Source organism: Callospermophilus lateralis, unplaced genomic scaffold, assembly GCF_048772815.1.
Source record: "Callospermophilus lateralis isolate mCalLat2 unplaced genomic scaffold, mCalLat2.hap1 Scaffold_60, whole genome shotgun sequence".
NCBI lineage: Eukaryota > Metazoa > Chordata > Mammalia > Rodentia > Sciuridae > Callospermophilus > Callospermophilus lateralis.
Window position 1 is genome coordinate 4097192 of NW_027514584.1, and position 20862 is coordinate 4118053.

The following is a 20862-nucleotide window of genomic DNA, read 5'->3' on the forward strand; positions in this document are numbered from 1 at the left end:
TAATCCTATCACTCACTTTATATTTTGCCTGATTTACTAATGTTTCCATTGATATCTGCTTTCCTACATATTTTCCCCAGTTTATCATTGTGACTGACTCTTCACATGTTCTGAAATTTAAATTCACTCTCTACCAGAAACGTTATTGGTAAAAACTTTGGGCAAATCCTATACTCACTCTTCTTTCTAAACCTACCTTTGGAATTTTACCGATTATCCCTTTTTGACTGGATGTTCTCTTCAACATGCAATCATCCAAGGTACAAGATTCTATGCCATTGTATATTGATTTATCTGAGACATCTGTGCAGAATATAACTCAAAGCTAAGTATCCCAATCAAGGGCCCAATGACATTCTGGGCTTCAAATCTTACCTAGATTTATGTTTACATACATATATTTCACATATATATTCTTAGAAATATTGCAGGTTCCCAGTACCATTATTCACCCCTCAGAATGATTCCTAACCCAAATCGAACCTGTTATTAACCCTAACCATACACTGTTCCCTCAAACTAACTTTAATGAAGAGCAGGGACAGAGTTTGTCTTACAATACAGGAATGTAGGGGATATTCCACCTGTTGAGAACCTCAAAGTTTTTTGCAGAAATGATCCCTGAAGAACATGTAGGCAGTTATGAAGGACCTGAGAGAGCAATAGTCATCTTCCATGGCAAACAAATTGGTCATGATGAAGGGATGTGTCTGAATGAGCCTCTATCTTCTTAATGTAGAGAACATGGACCAAACTTGACCTGTCTGGAGAGATTTTCCTGGGTGCCTATGGTTGATATACCATTCTAACTTGTGAAATTGTCACAGGAAGTAGGGGCAGCTTCCATCTCATGGGACCCTTGGAAGCAACTGTTAGGACAAAGTGGTTGCCAAGGCAGTGACCTCATGCACTTCCTGAAGGATGGGACCTCACCTCACTTCCTTGGGATCCAGGAAGCCAGGCACCCAGAGCCAGTCCCAGTACCAGTCCTAGTGGGCTTACTTTTTTGATTTACAAAAGACAGTGTCAGTCTTTCTTGGTACGTACTCAGGTGAGGATGGCCAAAGGCCAGGAGAGCTCTGATGAGGGGCCTTTCCTGAGAAAGCAGGTAGTGGCTCAAAGCTGGCTCCTGACAACCTCACAGGATTGGCCAAGGAGAACAGTTCTGAGACAGGACAGACCATTTTGTGGGAAGATTTTATGGCCCACCAGTCAGAGGACACTGCGGAGAGTCACAGACCTACTTGAGAGAAGGAGGTTACTTTGTGGGTGTCCGAGTGAGTTTGTGGTTTTGTATCTGAGAATAGGTAGAAAAGTCAGTTTGTTTGGTTTGGAGTGTACTGTTTCTTGTATGTCTTTTGAAAAGGCGAGTGATTCTATGTGTGTTTATCACACTATGTTCGTTGTTGTAGACATTAGAAAAGAGAATTCATCAGTGGATTGTCTTGTCTAGTAGAATGCTTCCCAGCATTCATCCTGCCCATTTTATGAATGGACTGTGGCTTGCCTTATAAATGGGCAACACGTACTATCTTCCTAAGTTACTCTTTTCCTCCTGAATTCAGGCCACTCTCCAGAATACGCTCATGGTTTTGTGTCGAATATATGTACCACACCCACGCTCTGTGACATGACAATGTACTGGAGAGCTGAAGGGAATAGGAGCATCTCAGAAAAATTATATATCAGTGTGACCAGGAAAGTCTCAGTGGAGAAACCCTGCTTTGGGCCATTTGCTTATCTATGGTTCTGTTGCCCTGAATGTCAGGAAAGTCTTTGCCTCAGGCCAAACTTTTTGAAGCCTGAAGAAAACAGTTTTCAAATGGAAATGAATGGGCATTACCTGTACATCTTTGCTAAATTGTTTTGGAAAGGGATTTGTCTAAATCAGCCTCATGGCCCTGTGTGAGGTTGTGGCTTACATTCTCAGCACCAGATAGATCTAAAGAAAGATCTCATGTGTGCATCCACAAGCAAAATGTGAAAAAAATCAGTCATTGTGAAGGAAGCCTCTTGCCTTCCTCTTTTAGGTTCCTGACCTCCATCAAGTGAGAATAGGGATCCTTTGTGTCAAATGAGTTCTTCAAACCACTGCAGAGGAGCTTGGGTTTTCTTATGAATTCAAATCACATAAAGAATCTATTCCTGACAGTCAGTATGCCTCAAATTGGAAAAGCAGAGTAGTATTAACGGCAGCAGGCCTATTTTATCACTCCTGATTCACAGGAAGGGTGTCCAGGCCACCATGATTTCAGGCAAATGAGGAGCAAGGGAGCTTAGTTTGGATACTGTATTGGTCTGCACCTCTCAAGGAAACCTTCAGCCAGAGGTTATGATGAGTGTCTATATGGAGGAAGATGAGGACCATGTGGGAGTGTTTTGGTTTTAATTGTGGTCATTTGTGTGGAAGTTGGAAGAGATGAATGGGTCCACTTGGGTTTAAACACAGTTGTTATTCCCCTTAGAGTCAGAGTTGTGGAACTGATCTCAGAGAAGTATTGCCATGAAATTGATTGGGATTTAGGAGGCCACACATGAGAGTCGCCATTGAAAACTGAGATATGATCCCAGGGTGGCTTTCCACAGAACACTGGGAATCTCAGACAGGGTATCACATGATTTTATTCTGAAAGACTTGGCAGCCATAGTTTAGAGTCAATAGATACATGGACCTCACTTTGTAGACCTCAATGGGCCTGGCTTCATGTCACATTTTGCCACTCTTTGAGAAGCCTTGCCTGTGAGAGTTCTTCAGAGCTTTTATTGAAATGAGCTTCCTCAACATTTAATGGTTCCTGAATTAATTGAAACCCACAGTGACTCCAACTTCATCCTTGAAAAATGGCTAGATAAATACCATGAATTTTTTAAAATTCCAATGACCAGGTGGCACTGGAGAATCTTTGGATGTCCTTTTGCTGATCATGAGTGTAACAGACAGTGCCTTGATTGACTGGGTTTCATGAAAATGGTGTAGAACAGAGATGCCAGTAAGTTGGAGCCTGCTGAGTAGTGGGCCTAGAGCAGTGGTGTGCAGGTGTGTGATTAAACCTCTTGTTTTATTTTTATGTAGATCTTCCATTGGCTTCCAATTGGTGTGTGACTTACATAGTGCAGCCAGCTGACCCGTGTATGAAAAGGCATCTTGTTATATGGAGTGGTTCCAGGGCAATGTTCAGAATCATGTTGCTGTCGTCAAGGGAGTAAGCAATGTGGGATAGAAGCCTGGTTGTTGAATTCTCCTGCAGACCCTGACCCACCACACATGACAGAACTCCCTCCAGAACTTTTTCCCAGTTGAACTCCTTGTATTTTATGAAGGAAATACCAAACTCTCACTGCAGCAGCAAGAAACACCATGAAAAGTGGAGGATGACCAAATGGCTTCGCAGTCCACACGGTGGCAACAGTTTACCTACAAAGAGAGAATTCAGCACTGCTGCCTCATTTTCATTGGTATATAGGAATCCATGTCCTCCAGGTCACATAGATGCAGACCCAGCTTTGATGGTCTCACTCAAAAGGAAGCTAAAGCTCCTGAAAACAACATATATTTCAAGCGCCCAAACTCAGAGGCAGTTACTCCAGAAGTCTTAAGGCCAGCAGAGCTCCCTGGTTGTGGAGTTTTTACCCTGTCCCTTACTTTTGGAAACTCCTCTGCCACCTCCAAGGTTGTGAACTCCTGAGCATTTTCCATTCCAGATATGTATTCACAGATTTTCTAACTCTTCTTTTCTAATTGCGTCTTACTTGGGAAGAAGATAATGTCAAGGCATTGTTCTGAATGAGTGTTGGAAGATTTTTTGTAGCATATATTTGCATACACTTTGGATTCATTTTCCCATTTTCCATTTGAAATACTGAATCCCTGACACTATCCCATACCCCACTAGACTCTGATTACTAATCCAAATGTGATGAAGAAAAATAACCCAAACAGAATTAAAATACAAGGAGTTCAGAGGAGGCATGTTGTATAGTTGGACTTGCCTTTTGCATGATAAAAAGTAGGTGTTATAAAACTAGTTAATTTTTAATTGAAATATTTCTCCATGTATTTTGAGGTGTGGGGCTAGAGCAGTGGTGTGCAGGTGACCTGACTTCACTTCGTTGGTGATGGAACTCTCTGACCTTGGAATCCAGAAAGCCAGGCACCCAGAGCAAGTCCACCCCCAGTCCCTGTGGTCTCACTTGTTTGAATTTACCAAAGACAGAGTCAGTCTTTCTTGGTACCTACTGATGTGAGGATGGCCAAATTCCAGGAATGCTCTGAAGAGGGGCCTTTCCTGAGATAGCAGGTAGTGGCTCACCACTGCCTCCTGACAACTTCACATTGTTGGCCAAGGAGACCAGATCTGAGATAGGACAAGGGATTTCAGGGAAACATAGTATGGCCCACCAGTCAGAGGACACTCCGGATAGTCACAGACCTACATGGGGGAAGGAGGTGCCTTTGTGGGAATGAGTGTGGGTTTGTGGTTTTGTGGAGATTTTACCCTGTTCCTTACTTTTGGAAACTGTTCTACCAACTCCAATTTTGTGAAATCCTGAGCATTTTCAGTTCCACATATGTAATCACAGGTTTTTGAAATCCTCTCCACTAATTGTGTCTTACATGGAGCGAAGTTAATGTCAAGGAATTGTTTTGATGAGAGTGGCAAGATTTGTGTGTAGCACATACTTGCAGCCAGAGTAGGTTCATTTTCCTATTTTCCATTTGAAATACTGATCTGTGACACTAACACATACCCTACTAGACTCTGACTACTAATCCTAATATGATGGATAAAAGGAAACCGAACAGAATAGAAATACAGGCCTTCCATAGGAGGAATGGTGTATACTTGGATAGCCTTGTGCTTTATCAAGGGTATGTGTTGTAAATCTTGTCAAATTTTCATTGTAATATTTCTCCATGAGCTTTATATTTGTGTGTGTGTGTGTGTGTGTGTATATACTCTCCAGATTTTTCAAAATATGAAATATATGTATCTTATTAAACACTCCCTAAATTCATTCATGTTCATGTATGTGGAATTATAATCAACTTTTCACAAGATTATTCTCAGAAATATTCAACCACCTGAAATTCATATTTGTTTCCTAGTACTGAAAACTAACTTCTGTGAATGGTGCTTACAAATCCTAATATTTCTACAGTAACTGACCCAGTTTAACATCAATGCAAGTAGATTTTTATGGGACATGATGTGTATTTTGAAGTTCATTTTTATTCAACACTGGTACATTACTACTTCTTCAGTTTATGGACATCATAGGATATATCTTTTTATCCACAGGTACACAAATTTATAGGCATTTGATTCACATTCAATCACTTCCTCCTTGAGTACACATGTATTCCTCCTTGTTTCTTTATGGTCTTTTCACTAGACTTCATTCTAAACACATTATTTTCGTTTCCATAATCATTTTTGAAGCAAAATTCACACACTCTTCATGATAAACCGTAACCCTAATATTACCATTATATATATAAATGGTTGGAATGAATGTATGTATATCAATATAAGATTTCCTATATATTTTCAGAGGTAAATTCAATCCATTATTTAAAGTTGGAAATAGTTATATAATTTATTCAAAATATGGTCTATTCATGCATCATCTCTATATTCATCAACACAGGTACAACTATTTGTATCCCCAGTACTAATTTATAAGTTTTCAAAATATTGCTCCCCGTAATGGTGGAAGAAATACTCATGTCACCTGATCTACATATACATTTTATCACTGTAATATTCTGGACACAAAATGCAAAGGTCATACTTGTGTTTGTACCAAAGCCTTTATGGAAAGTGTGAATGGATTACTAAAAACATCCATGTTCAAGTTGCTTAATGCTCTCAAATGTAAATCCTATTGGTGACAACATATTTGTTTCTTCCTAGGATTATATATTCAACCTCAACCCTGTTGAAAATGTCTAATCCTATCACTCACTTTATAATTTGCTTGATTTTCTAGTGTCTCTATTGATATCTGCTTTCCTACGTATTTTCCCCAGTTCATAATTATGACTGACTCTTCACATGTACTGACATTTACATTCACTCTCTAACCGAAACCCTATTGCTAGAGAACATTTTCTCCAACTCATACACCCACTCTTTTTCCTAAACCTTCTGACTATCTTCCTAATCCTACAGACTACCCCTTTTGACTGGATGTTCTCTTCTACATTCAATAATCTGAGGTACATGGTTTTATGCCATTTATCTCGATTTATCTGAGACCTTGGTGCAGAACATAATGCAAGCTAAGTATCCCATTCAAGGGCCCAATGTCGTTCTGGGCTTCAAATCTTTCCTAGATTTCTGTTTTCATACTTATATTTCACATCTATTTTCTTAAAATATCACAGGTTTCCTATACAATTATTAATCCAGAAGAATCATTTCTAATCCAAATCGAATATGCTATTAAACCTAACCATATACTATTTCCTCAATCTATCTTTACAGAAGAGCAGGGACAGATTTTGTCTTACAATACAGGAAGGTATGGGATCTTCCACCTGCTGAGAACCTCAAAAGTCCATGCAGAAATGATCCCTGGAGAAGATGTAGGCAGATATGAAGGACCTGAGAGAGCAAAAGTCATCTTCTATGGCAAACAACCTGGACAGGATGAAGGCTTGTGTCTGCATCAGCCTCTCTCTGCTTAATGTAGAGAAGATGGACCAAACCAGGCCTGTGTGGAGAGCTGTTCCCGGGTGCCAATGGTTGATATACCATTCAAACTTGTGAAAGTGTCACAGAGAGTAGGGACAGCCTCCATCTCATTGGAATCTTGAAAGCAACTGTTAGGACAAAGTGGTTGCCAAGGCAGTGACCTCATTCAGTTCCTGAAGGAAGTGACCTATCTAACTTCCTTGATGATGGAATTCTCTGAACTTAGGATCCAAGAAGCCAAGCACTGAGAGCCAGTCGCAGTCCCAGTCCCAGTGGGCTCACTTGTTTGGATTTACCAAGGACAGAGTCAGTCTTTCTTGGTATCTACTGATGTGAGGATGGCCAAATGCCAGGAATGCTCTGAAGAGGGGCCTTTCCTGAGATAGCAGGTAGTGCCTCACCGCTATCTCCTGACAACTTCAAAGAATTGGCCAAGGAGAACATTTCTGAGATAGGACAGTCCATTTTGGGGGAAAATAGTACGGCCCACCAGTCAGAGGACACTCCAGATAGTCACAGACCTATTTGGGGGAAAGAGGTGCCTTTGCTGGTGTGGGGGTGAGTTTGTAGATTTGGCTCATGTTCTGAGAATAGGTAGGAAAGGCAGTTTGTTTGTTTTCGAGTGGACTGTTTCTAGTAAGTCGTTTGACAAGGCGAGTGTTTCTATGTCTGTGTATCCCACTGTGTCCCTGGTTGTGGACATTAGAAAAGAGAATGAATCAATTTATGTGTCCTTTCTAGTAGAAAGCTTCCCAGCATTCAACCTGCCCAATTTAGGAATGGACTGCAGCTTGCCTTATGGATGGGCAACACCTAGGATCTGCTGAAGTTCCTATTTTCTTCCTGAATTCGGTCCAATCTCTAGAATAGGCACATGTTTATGTGTCCAAGATATGTACCACCTCCAAGCTCTGTGACATGGCCATGTTCTTGATAGGTGAAGGTAATGGGAACATCTCAAAAAATGCAGTTATCAGTGTGACCAGTAAAGTCTCAGTGGAGAAACCCTGCTTTGGTCCATTTGCTTACCTATGGTTCTGTTGCCTTCAATGTCAGGAAAGTCTTTGCCTCAGGCCACCCCTTTGTGAAGCCTGAAGAAACAGTTTTCAAATGGAAATGAATCGGCATCACCTGTGGCTCTTAAATGCTTTGGAAAGGGATGTGTCTTAAAAAGACACTAGGCCCTGTTTGAGGCTGTGGCTAAGATTCTCAGCTCCTGATAGATCTAAAGAAGATTCTATGTACATCCAAAACCAAATTGGCAAAAAGATCGGTCATTGTGGATGAAGTTTCTTGCCTTCCTCTGTTAGGTTCCTGACCTCCATCAAGAGAGAATAGGGATCCTTTGGGTCAAATGAGTTCTTCAAAGTGCGGCAGAAGTGCTTGGTTTCTCTTATGATGCCAAATCACATAATGAACCTATACCTGACAGTCAGTAGGCCTCAAATTCGAGAAACAGAGCAGTATTAATGGCAGGCTTATTTGATCACTCCTGGTTTACAAGAAGGGTGTCCAGGCCACCCTGACTTTAGGCAAATGAGGGGAAAGGGTGCTTATTTTGGACACTGCCTTGGGCTGCGCCCATCATGGGAACCTCCAGCCAGAGTTTATGATGAGTGTCTATATGGATGAAGATGAGGGCCACGTGGGAAAGTTTTGGTTTTAAATGTGGTGATTTGTGTGGTGGTTGATAGAGATGATTGGGTCCTCATGGGCTTGAACTCTGGTGGGATTCCCCTTAGGAACTGAGTTCTGGAAGTGACCTCAGAGAAGTGTTGCCATGAGTTGTGTTGGGATTGTGGGAGGCCACTCATGAGATTCGCCCATGAACCCTGAGATCTAGGCCCAGGATGGCAATCCACAGAGAACTTAAAATCTCAGCAAGGATATCACATGATTTTATTCTGAAAAACGTGGCAGCCATATTTAAGAGGCATAACACACATGGACCTTACATTGTAGACCTCAATGGGCCTGGCTTCATGTGACCTTTTGGGCACTCTTTGAGATGCCTTGCCTGTGAGATTTCCTCAGAGCTTTCATTGAAATGAGCTTCTTCACCATTTAATGGTTCCTGGATGAATGGAAACCCCAAGGTTCCTCCAACTTCATTCATGAAAAATGGCTAGATAAATTCCATGATATTTTTGAAATTCCCATGACCACGTGGCACTGGAGAACCTTTATATATCCTCTTGCTGATCATGAGTGTAACAGTGCCTTGATTGATGGGTTTCATGAAAATGGTGTAGAAAAGTGATATCAGTAAATTGGAGCCTGCTGAGTAGTGAGCCTAGAGCAGTGGTATTCAGGTGTGTGATAATACAACTGTGGTGTGGCCATGTGGATCTGCCATTGGCTTCCAAATGGATTGTGACTAACTTGGTGCACCCAGCAGACCATTATATGAACAGGCATCTTGTTGAATGGAGAGGTTTCAGGGCAATGTTCAGAATCAGGTTGCTATGGTCAAGGGGGCAAGCTATGTGGGATAGAAGCCTGGTTGTTGCATTCTCTTATAGACCCTGACACAACACACGTGACAGAACTTTCTCCAACACTATATCCCAGTTGAACTCCTTGTATTTCATGAAGCAAATACCAAACTCCCAGTGCAGCAGCAAGAAAATACATGGAAAGTGGAGGATGACCAAATGGCTTCACAGTCCACTCGGGGAGACACTTAGTTTCCAGTGGCCACAGTTTACCTACAAAGAGAGAAATCACCACTGCTCCCTCATGTTCAATGGAAAATAAGAAACGATGTCCTGCAGGTCACATAGATGCAGACCCAGCTTTGATGGTCTCACTAGAAATGAAGCTAAAGCTCTGGACAACAACATATATTTCAAGTGTCCAACATCAGAGGCACTTTCTCATGAAGTCTTTGGCCAGAAGAGTTCAATGTTTGTGGAGTGTTTACCAGTCACTTACTTTTGGAAACTCCTCTACAACCTCCAAGGTTGTTAACTCCTGAGCATTTTCCATTTCTGATATGTATTCACAGATTTTCTAACTCTTCTCTTCTAATTTTGTCTTACATGGGGTGAAGGTAATGTCAAAGAATTGTTCTGGATGAGAGTGGGAAGAGTTTTGAAAAGCACATATTTGCATACACATTGGATTCATTTTTGAATTTTCCATTCGAAATACTGAATCCCTGCCACTAAACCATACCCTACTAGACTCTGACTACTGATCCTTATATGATGCAGAAAAATAACCCAAACAGAATAGAAATACAAGCAGTTCAGAGGAGGCATGGTGTATAGTTGGACTTGCATTTTGCATTACATAAGGTAGGAGTTATAAATCTAGACAATTTTTTGTTGAAATAGTTACCCATGTGATTTTTAAAGATAACAAAAATGTGAATTCCTGTCTCCCTTCCTCTGTAGCCTACTCAGCACATATATTTTTATATGCACATACAGAATCCTACCTGGTACTACACGTAGATTCTTGTGAGGTGGCTGACTTGGCAGATACAAATTGTGAGAAGAGATCACTCCTCCTAAACAATGTTGGAACTGAAAATTCAACCTATGGGTGAGCTTCCTAGTTGAACAACATTATACATAAATCCATGTTCAGTAAAATGAATATTTTTGGATCTGTGGATGATATATATTTCATGATGAATTTTGATTGGCATATATTGCTATTTTTAATGTCTATTTGTGTGTATTTGTGTGTGTGTGTATATATATATATATATATATATATATATATATATATCAGATTTTTCAAAATATGAAATATATGTGTGGATTTATAATCAACTTTTCACAAGATTATTCTCAGAAACATTCATCCACCTGAAATACATATTTGTTTCCTAGTACTGAAAACAAACTTCAGTGAATGGTGCATACAAATCCTAATATTTCTACAGTAACCTACCCAGTATAACGTCAATGCAAGTAGATTCTTATGGGACATGATGTGTATATTGACGTTCATTTATATTCAACACTGGTACATTACAATTTCTTCAGTTTATGCACATCATAGGATATATATTTTCTCCACAATTTACCAAATTTATAGTCATTTGTTTCACTTTCAATCATTTCCTGCTTCAGAACACATATATTTCTCCATGTTTCTTGACTGGTCTTTTCATGATACTTCTTTCCAAACACATTATTTTCGATTTCCTTTATCACTTTTGAAGCAAAACTGACACACACTTCATGATAAACCATAACTCTAATATCACCATTAGATGTATAACTCATTGGAATGAAGGATTTTATATCAATAAAAGATTTTTTATATATTTTATGATATCAATTCAATCCATTATTTAAAGTGGAACCAGTTATATTATTTATTCACAGTATGGTCTATTTATGTATTATCTCTATATTCATAGACACAGAGTACACCTCTTTGTACCCCCAATACTAATTTATACGTCTTCAAAATATTGCTCGCAGAAATCGTGGAAGAAATACTCATGTCACCTGATCTACATATGCATGTTATCAAAGTAATATTCTGGACACAAAATGCAAAAGACACACGTATGATTGTTCCAAAGCCTAAATGGAAACTGAACATGGATTACTAAAAACATCCATTTCCAGGTTGCCTAATGCTCACAAATGTCTATCCTATTGGTGACTACATATTTGTTTATTCCTTAGATTATATATTCAACCTTAAAACTGTTGAAAATATCTAATTTTTTTCACTCACTTTATACTTTGCCTGATTCCTAATGTCTCTATTGATATCTACTTTCCTACATATTTTCCCCAGTTCAACATTATGACTGACCCTTCACATGTGCTGAGATTGACATTCACTCTCTAACCGAGACCGTATTGCTAGTGAACTTTGGACCAAATCCTATACTCACTCTTCTTCCAAAACATACTGACTATCTTCCTGATCCTATCGACTATCCCTTTTTGAGTGGATGTTCTTTACTACATTCAATCATCCAAGGTAAAAGGTCCTATGCCATTGTATATCGATTTTTCTGAAACATGTATGCAGAACGTAATTTAAAGCTACGTATCCCAATCAAATGGCCAATGCACTTCTGAGCTTCAAATCTTACCTAGATTTCTGTTTTCATACTTATATTTCACCTCTATATTCCTATAAATTTTGCAGGTTACCAATACCATTATTCATCCTGCAAAATGATTCCTAACCCAAATTGAACCTGTTGTTAACCCTAACCATACACTGCTGCCTCAATCTAACATTACAAAAGAGCAGGGACAGAGTTCTTCTCAAAATACAGGAATGTAGGGTATCCTCCAACTGCTGAGAACCTCAAAGTTCGATGCAGATATGATCCCTGGAGAAGATGTAGGCAACTATGAAGGATGTCAGATAGCAAAAGCCATCTTCCATGGCAAACAACCTGGACAGAACGAAGGGATGTGTATGCATCAGCCTCTCTGTTCTTAAGATAGAGAAGATGAACCTAACCAGGCCTGCATGAAGAGCTCTTCCCAGGTGCCTATTTTGATATACCATTCTAACTAGTCAAATTGTCACAGGAAGTAGGGTCAGCCTCCATCTCATGGGACCCTTGGAAGCAACTGTTAGGACAAAGTTGTTGCCAAGGCAGTGACCTCATTCAGTTCCTGAAGGAAGTGACCTACCTAACTTCCTTGGTGATGGAATTCTCTGAAATTGGGATGCAAGAAGCCAGTCACGGAGAGCCAATCCCAGTCCCAGTCCCAGTGGGCTCACTTGTTTGGATTTACCAAGTACAGAGTCAGACATTCTTTGTACCGACTGATGTGAGGGTGGCCAAATGCCAGTAAAGCTCTGAAGAGGGGCCTTTCCTGAGATATCAGGTAGTGGCTAACAGCTGGCTCCTCACAGCATCACAGAGTTGGCCAAGGAGACAAGATCTGAGACAGGACAGGCCATTCCGAGGGGAACATAATGTGGCCCAACAGTCAGAGGACACTTCAGATAGTCACTTTGGGGAAGGAGGTGACTTTGTGGGTGTGGGTGTGAGTTTGTGGTTTTGTCTCATGTTCTGAGAATAGTTGGGAAAGGTGGTTGGTTTGGTTTGGAGTCGACTGTTTCTACTAAGTCTTTTGACAAGGCGAGTGTTTCTATGTCTGTGCATCCACTGTGTCCGTGGTTTTAGACATTAGAAAAGAGAATGCATCAATGGATGTGTTCTGTCTAGTAGAAAGCTTCCCAGCATTCATCCTTCACAATTGATGAGTGGACTGTGGCTTGCCTTATGGATGGGAAACACCTACTAACTTCCTAAGTTCCAGTTTTCATCCTGAATTCTGGCCACTCTCCAGAATAGGCTCATGGTTTATTGTCCAAATATGTACCACCTCCAAGCTCTGTGACATGGCCATGTTCATGATAGCTGAAAGGAATGGGAACATGTCAGAAAACGCAGATATCAGTGTGACCAGTAAAGTCTCAGTGGAGAAACCCTGCTTTGGTCCATTTGCTTACCAATGGTTCTGTTGCCTTGAATGTCAGGAAGGTCTTTGCCTCAGGCCAAACTTTTTGAAGCCTGAAGAAAATGTTTTCAAATGGAAATGATTGGACATCACCTGTGTCTCTTTGCTTAATTGCTTTGGAAAGGGATGTGTCTTAATCAGAAACTAGGCCCTGTTTGTGGCTGTGGCTAAGATTCTCAGCTCCTGATAGATCTAAAGAAGATTCTATGTGTGCATCCAAAACCAAAATGGCAAAAAGATCAGTCATTGTGGATGAAGTCTCTTGCCTTCCTCTGTTAGGTTCCTGACCTCCATCAAGTGAGAATAGGGATCTTTTGGGTCAAATGAGTTCTTCAAAGTCCTGCAGAATTGCTTGGGTTCTCTCATGATGCCAAATCACATAAAAAATCTATACCTCACAGTCATTAGGCCTCAAATTGGAGAAGCAGAGCAGTATTAACAGCAGGCCAATTTGATTACTCCTGCTTCACAGAATGGGTGTCCAGGCCACCCTGACTTTATACAAATGAGGGGCAAGGGTGCATATTTTGGACACTGTCCTGGGCTGCGCCCACCATGGGAACCTCCAGCCAGAGTTTATAATGAGTGTCTATACGGATGAAGATGAGGGCCATGTGGGAATGATTTGGTTTTAATTGTGGTGATTTGTGTGGCGGTTGGAAGAGATGACTGGATCCACATGGCCTTGAACTCTGCTGTGATTCCCCTTAGAGACTGAGTTCTGGAACTGACCTCAGAGAAGCATTGCCATGAATTGTGTTGGGATTTTAAGAGGCCACGCATGAGATTCGCCCCTGAAACCTGAGATCTAGGCCCAGGATGGCTTTCCACAGAGCACTGAGAATCTCAGCCAGGATATCAGATGATATTATTCTGAAAGACTTGGCAGCCATAGTTAAGAGTCAAAACACACATGGAACTCACATTGTAGACCTCAATGAGTCTGACTTCATGTGACATTTTGGGCACTTTTGGGGAAGCCTTGACTGTTAGAGTTCTCCAGAGCTTTCATTGAAATGAGCTTCCTCACCATTTAATGGTTCCTGGATGAATGGAAACCCCAAAGTGCCTCCAACTTCATTCTTGAAAAATGGCTAGATAAATACCATGGAATTTTTGAAATTCCCAATGACAAGGTGGCCTTGGAGAACCATTGGATGTCCTATAGCTGATCATGAGTGTAACAGACAGTTCCTTGATTGACTGGGTTTCATGAAAATGGTGTAGAACAGAGATGCCTGTATGTTCGAGCCTTCTGAGTAGTGGGCCTAGATCAGTGACTTGCAGGTGTGTGATAATACATCTGTGGTGTGGCCATGTGGATCTGCCATTGGCTTCCAAATGGCTTGTGAGTGACTTGGTGTAGCCAGAAGACCATTATATGAAAAGGAATCTTGTTATATGGAGAGGTTTCAGGGCAATGTTCATAAATAGGTTGCTATGTACAAGGGGGCAGGCTATGTGGGATAGAACACTGGTTGATGCATTCTCCTGCATTTTCCATGGCAAACAACATGGTAAGGAAGAAGGGATATGTCTGAATCAGCATCTCTCTTCATATTGTAGACAAGATGGACCAAACCAGTCCTGTGTGGAGAGCTGTTCCCAGGTGCCTATGGTTGATATACCATTGTAACTTGTGAAAGTGTCACAGGAAGTAGGGGCAGCCTCCATCTCATGGGACCCTTGGAAGCAACTGTTCAGAGAAACTGGTTGCCAAGGCAGTGCCCTTATTCAATTCCTGAAGGAAGTGACCTCACCTTACTTCCTTGCTGATGGAACACTCTGAACTTGGGATCCAGGAAGCCAGGAACCCAGATCCAGTCCCAGTCCCAGTCCCAGTGGTTTAACTGGTTTTGGTTTACCAAGGACAGACTCAGACTTTTTTGGTACCTACTGATATGAGGATGGCCAAATGCCAGAAAATGTATGAAGAGGGGCCTTTCCTGAGAAAGCAGGTAGTGGCTCACCACTGGCTTCTGACAACTACACAGAGTTGGCAAAGGAGACCAGATATGAGACAGAACATGCCATTTCCAAGGAACATAGTATGACCCACCAGTCAGAGGATACTCTGGATAGTCACAGACCTACTTAGGGGAAGGAGGTGCCTTTGTGGTGTGGGTGTGGGTTTGTGGTTTTGTCTTATGTACTGAGAATAGGTAGGAAAAGCGGTTTGATTGCTAACCCAAACAGAATTGAAATACAAGCAGTTTAGAGGAGGCATGGTGTATAGTCGGACTTGCCTTTTCAATGATAAAGGGTAGGTGTTATAAATCTAGTCAATTTTTAATTGAAATAGTTATCCATGTGTTTTTAAAGTTAAAAATACGTGAATTCCTGTCTCCCTTTCTCTGTAGCCTTTTCATCACATATATTTTTATAAGCACATAGAAAATCCTACTTGGTATCACACGTACATTTTTTTGAGGTCGCTGACTTGGCAAATACACATTGTGAGATGAGATCACTCCTCCTAAACCTGTTGTATTTGATAATTCAACATATGGGTGAGCTTCCTAGTAGAACAACCTTATACATAAATCAATGTTCAGTAAATTGTATATTTTTGGATCTGTGGATGATATATATTTCACAATGAATTTTGATTGGCATACATATTGCTACTTTTTAATGTCTATGTGTAAATATATATATATATATATATATATATATATATATATATACACACTCTCCAGATTTTTCAAAATATGAAATATATGTGTCTAATATACACTCCCTAAATTCATTCGTGTTCATGTATGTATATTTATAATCAACTTTTCACAAGATTATTCTTGGAAATATTCATCCACCTGAAATACATAATTGTTTCCTAGTACTTGAAACTAACTTCAGTACTAGGTGCTTACAAATTTTAATATTTCTACAGTAACTGACCAGTTTAACATCAATGCAAGTAGATTCCTATGGGACATGATGTGTTTTTTGACGTTCATTTTCATTCAACACTGGTACATTACTACTTCTTCAGGTTTTGCACATCATAAGATGTATATTTCATCCACAATTTCACAAATTTATAGACATTTTTTTCATTTACAATCACTTCCTGCTCCAGAACACATGTATTCGTTCATGTTTCTTTACTGGTTTTTTTCTGTGACTTCTTCCAAACACATTATTTTCGATTTCCATAATCACTTTTGAGGCAAAACTCACACACTCGTCATGATAAACCATAACTATAATATTACCATTAAATGTATAAATGTTTGGAATGAATGTATATATATCAATATAAGATTTCTTATATATTTTCAGATATCAATTCAATCCATTATTTACAGTAGAGCTAGTTATATTATTTATTCACAGTATGTTTTATTCATGCAATATCTGTAAATTAATAGACACAGGGTACACCTTTTTGTACCCCCAATACTAATTTATACATCATCAAAATATTACTCTCAGAAATGCTGAAAGAAATACTCATGTCACCTGATCTACAAATACATTTTATCACAGTAATATTCTGGACACAAAATGCAAAAGTCACACTTCTGATTGTACCAAAGCCTAAATGGAAAGTGAACATGGATTATTAAAACATCCATGTCCAGTTTGCCTAATGTTCTCATATGTCAATCCTATTGGTGACTACATTCTTCTTTCTTCCTAATATTATATATTCAACCTCATCCCTGTTGAAAATGTCTAATCCTATCACTCACTTTATATTTTGCCTGATTTCCTAATGTCTCTATTGATATCTGCTTTCCTACATATTTTCCCCAGTTAATCATTGAGCATGACCCTTCACATGTGATGACATTGACATTCACTCTCTAACCGAAAACCTATTGCTAAAGAACTTCTGGTCCAAATCATATACTCACCCTTCTTTCTAAACCTACCAACTATTTTTCTAAACCTACCGACTATTGTTTTTCGACTGGATGTTGTCTTCGACAATCAATCATCCAAGGAACAAGGTCCTATGCCATTGTATATCGATTTATTGGAGACATCACTGCAGAATATAATTCAAAAGTAAGTATCCCAAGCAAGGGCCCAATGTTTTTCTGGGCTACAAAACTTACCTAGGTTTCTGTGTTCATAATTATATTTCACCTATATATTGTTGTAAATATATAGGTGAAATATAATTATTATAATACCATTATTCATACATCAGAATGATTCCCAAACAAAATCACACATGTTATTAACCCTAACCATGCACTGTTCCCTCAATCTAACTTTACAGAAGAGCAGGGACAGAGTTCATCTTGCAATACAGCAATGTAGGGGATCTTCCACGTGCTAAGAACCTCAAAGGACCATGCAGAAATAACCCCTGGAGAAGATGTAGGCAGGCATGGAGGACCTGAGAGAATAAAAGTCCTCTTCCTTGGCAAACAACCTGGTCAGGATGAAGAGATGATTCTGAATCAGCCTCTCTCTTCTTAATGTAGAGAAGATGGACGAAACCACCTGTGTGGAGAGCTGTTCCCGGGTGCCTATGGTTGATATACCATTGTAACTTGTGAATGTGTCACAGGAAGTAGGGGCAGCCTCCATCTCATGGTTCTCTTGGAAGCAACTGTTAGGACAAAGTGGTTGCCAAGGCAGTGACCTCATTCAGTTTATGAAAGAACTGACCTACCTCACTTACTTGTTAATGGATCTCTCTGAACTTGGCGTCCAGGAAGCCAGGCACCAAGAGCCAGTCCAAGTCCTAGTTCCAGTGGGCTCACTTGTTTAAATTTACCAAGGAGAGAGTCAGTCTTTCTTTGTACCTACTGATATGAGTTTGGCCAAATGCCAGGAGAGCTCTGAAGAGGGGGCTTTCATGAGAAAGAAGGTAGTGGTTCACCTCTACCTGACAACTTCACAGAGTTGGCCAAGGAGACCAGATCTGAGACAGGACAGACCATTTCTTGGGAACATAGTATGGCTCACCAGACAGAGGACACTCCAAATAGTCACAGACATACTGGGGGATGGAGGTGCCTTTGTGGGTGTGGGTGTGAGTTTGTGATTTTGTCTCATGTTCTCAGAAAAGGTAGGAAACGTGGTTTGTTTGGTTTGGAGTCGATTGTTTCTAGTAAGTCGCTTGACAAGGCGATTGTTTCTATGTCTGTGTATCCCTCTGTGTCCGTGGTTGTAGACATTAAAAAAGAGAATGCATCAATGGATGTATCCTGTTTAGTAGAAAGCTTACCAGCATTCTACCTGCCCAATTTAGGAATGCACTGTGGCTTGCCTTAGAAATGGGCAAAACCTACTCTCTTCTGAAGTTTCTGTATTCTTCCTGGATTCTGGCCACTCTCCAGAATAGGCTCATGGTTATGTGTCCAAGATATGTACAAACTCCAAGCTCTGTGACATGGGCATATACTGGATGGCTGAAAGAAATGGCGAGCATCTCAGAGAACTCAGATATCAGTGTGACCAGGAAAGTATCAGTGGAGGAACCCTGCTTTGGGACTTTTGCCTACCTGTTGTTCTATTGTCCTGAATGTCAGGAAGGACTTTGTCTCAGGCCACCCCTTTAAGGAAGCCTGAAGAAAACAGTTTTCAAATGGAAATGAATGGGCATCACCTGTGGCTCTTTGCTTAATTGCTTTAGAAAGGGATGTGTCTGAATCAGACACTTGGCCCTGTGTGAGGCTGTGGCTTAGATTCTCAACACCAGATGGATCTAAAGAAAGATCCAATGTGTACATCCAAAACCAATATGGCAAAAAGTTCAGTCATTCTGGATAAACTCTTGTCTTCCTCTGTAAGGTTCCTGACCTCCATCAAGTGAGAATATGGATCCTTTGGATCAAATGAGTTCTTCAAAGCTCTGCAGAGTATTGCCAATAGGTGCTTGTGTTTTCTCATGACTCCACTTCACAAAAAAAATTTAAACCCCACAGTCAGTATCCTCAAATTGGAGAAGTGGACCAGTATTAACAGCAGGCCTATTTGATCACTTCTAGTTCACAGGAAGGGTGTCCAGGCCACCTGACCTTAGGCAAATTAAGGGCAAAGGAGCTTATTTTGGACACTGTGGGATGTGTCTGAATCAGCCTCTTGGCCCTGTGTGAGGCTGTGGCTTAGATTCTCAGTACATGATGGATCTAAAAAAGATCCCATGTGTGCATTCAAAACCAAAAGTGCAAAAACAGCAGTCATTGAGGATGAAATTTCTAGTCTTCCTCTGTTAGATTCCTGACCTCCATCAAGTGAGAATAGGGATCCTTTGGGTCAAATGATTTCTACAAATCCCTGCAGAGGCTAATCCATAGGTGCTTGGGTTTTCTCATGACTCCAATTTACATAAAGAATCTGTACCCGACAGTCATTAGGCCTAAAATTGGAGAAGTGGAGCAGAATTAAGGTCAGGCCTATTTGATCACTCCTGGATCACAGGAAGGGTGTCCAGGCCAACATGACTTTAGGCAAATGAGGGGCAAGGGAGCTTATTTTGAACACTGTCTTGGGCTGTGCCCCTCATGAAATTCTCCAGCCAGAGGTTATGATGAGGGTCTATATGGAAGATTATGAGAGCCATGTGTGAGTCTTTTGCTTTTACTTGTGGTCATTTGTGTGGCGGTTGGAAGAGATGACTGGGTCCACCAGGGCTTGTACTGTGGTGTGATTCCCCTTAGAGACTGAGTTCTGGAACAGACCTCAGAGAAGTATTGCCATGAATTCTCTTGGGATTTTAGGAGGCCATGCATGAGATTCGCCCTTGGAAACTGAGATCTAGTCAAAGGGTGGCTTTCCACAGAGCACTGGGAATCTCAGCCAGGATATCACAAGATTTCATTCTGAACGACTTGGCAGCCATTTTTAAAAGACAAAACACACGTGGATCTCACATTGTAGACCTCAAAAGGCCTGGCTTCATGTGACATTTTGGCCTCTTTTTGGAAGACTTGCCTGTGAGAGTTCTCCAGAGCTTTCATTGAAATTATCTTCCTCAAATTTTATGGTTCCTGGATGAAAGGGAAACCCACAGTGCCTCCAACTTCATCCTTGAAAAATGGCTGGAAAAAATAATGAAAGTTTGGACATTCCCATGACCAGGTGACACTGGAAAAACTTTGGATGTCCTATTGCTGATCATGAGTGTTCCAGACAGTGCCTTGATTCACTGGGTTTAATGAAAATGATTGACAACAGAGATGCAAGTAAGGTGGTGCCATCTGAGTAGTGGGCCTAGAGCAATTGGTGTGTAGGTCTATGATAGTACATCTGTGATGTGGCCATGTGGATCTGCCATTGGCTTCCAAATGGCTTGTGACTTTCATGGTGCAGCCAGAAGACCCTTATATGAAAAGGCATCTTGTTATATGGAGAGGTTTCTGGGCAATGTTCAGAATAAGGTTGCTATGGACAAGGGGGTAAGCTATGTGAGATAGAAGCTTGGTTGATTCATTCCCCTGCAGACCCTGACACTGCTCACGTGACAAAATTCCCTCCAGTACTGTGACCCATTTGAAATCCTTGTAATTTTGAAGCAAATACCAAAATCCCAGTGTAGCAGCAAGAAACACCATAAAAATGGAGAATGACCAAATGGCTTCAGAGTCCTCAGGGGGAGACACTTAGACCCCAGTGGCCATAGTTTACTTACAAAGAGAGAATTCAGCACTGCTGCCTCATGTTCATTGAAAAATAAGAAAGAATGTCCTCCAGGTCACATAGATGCAGACGCAGCTTTGATGGTCTCACTTCAA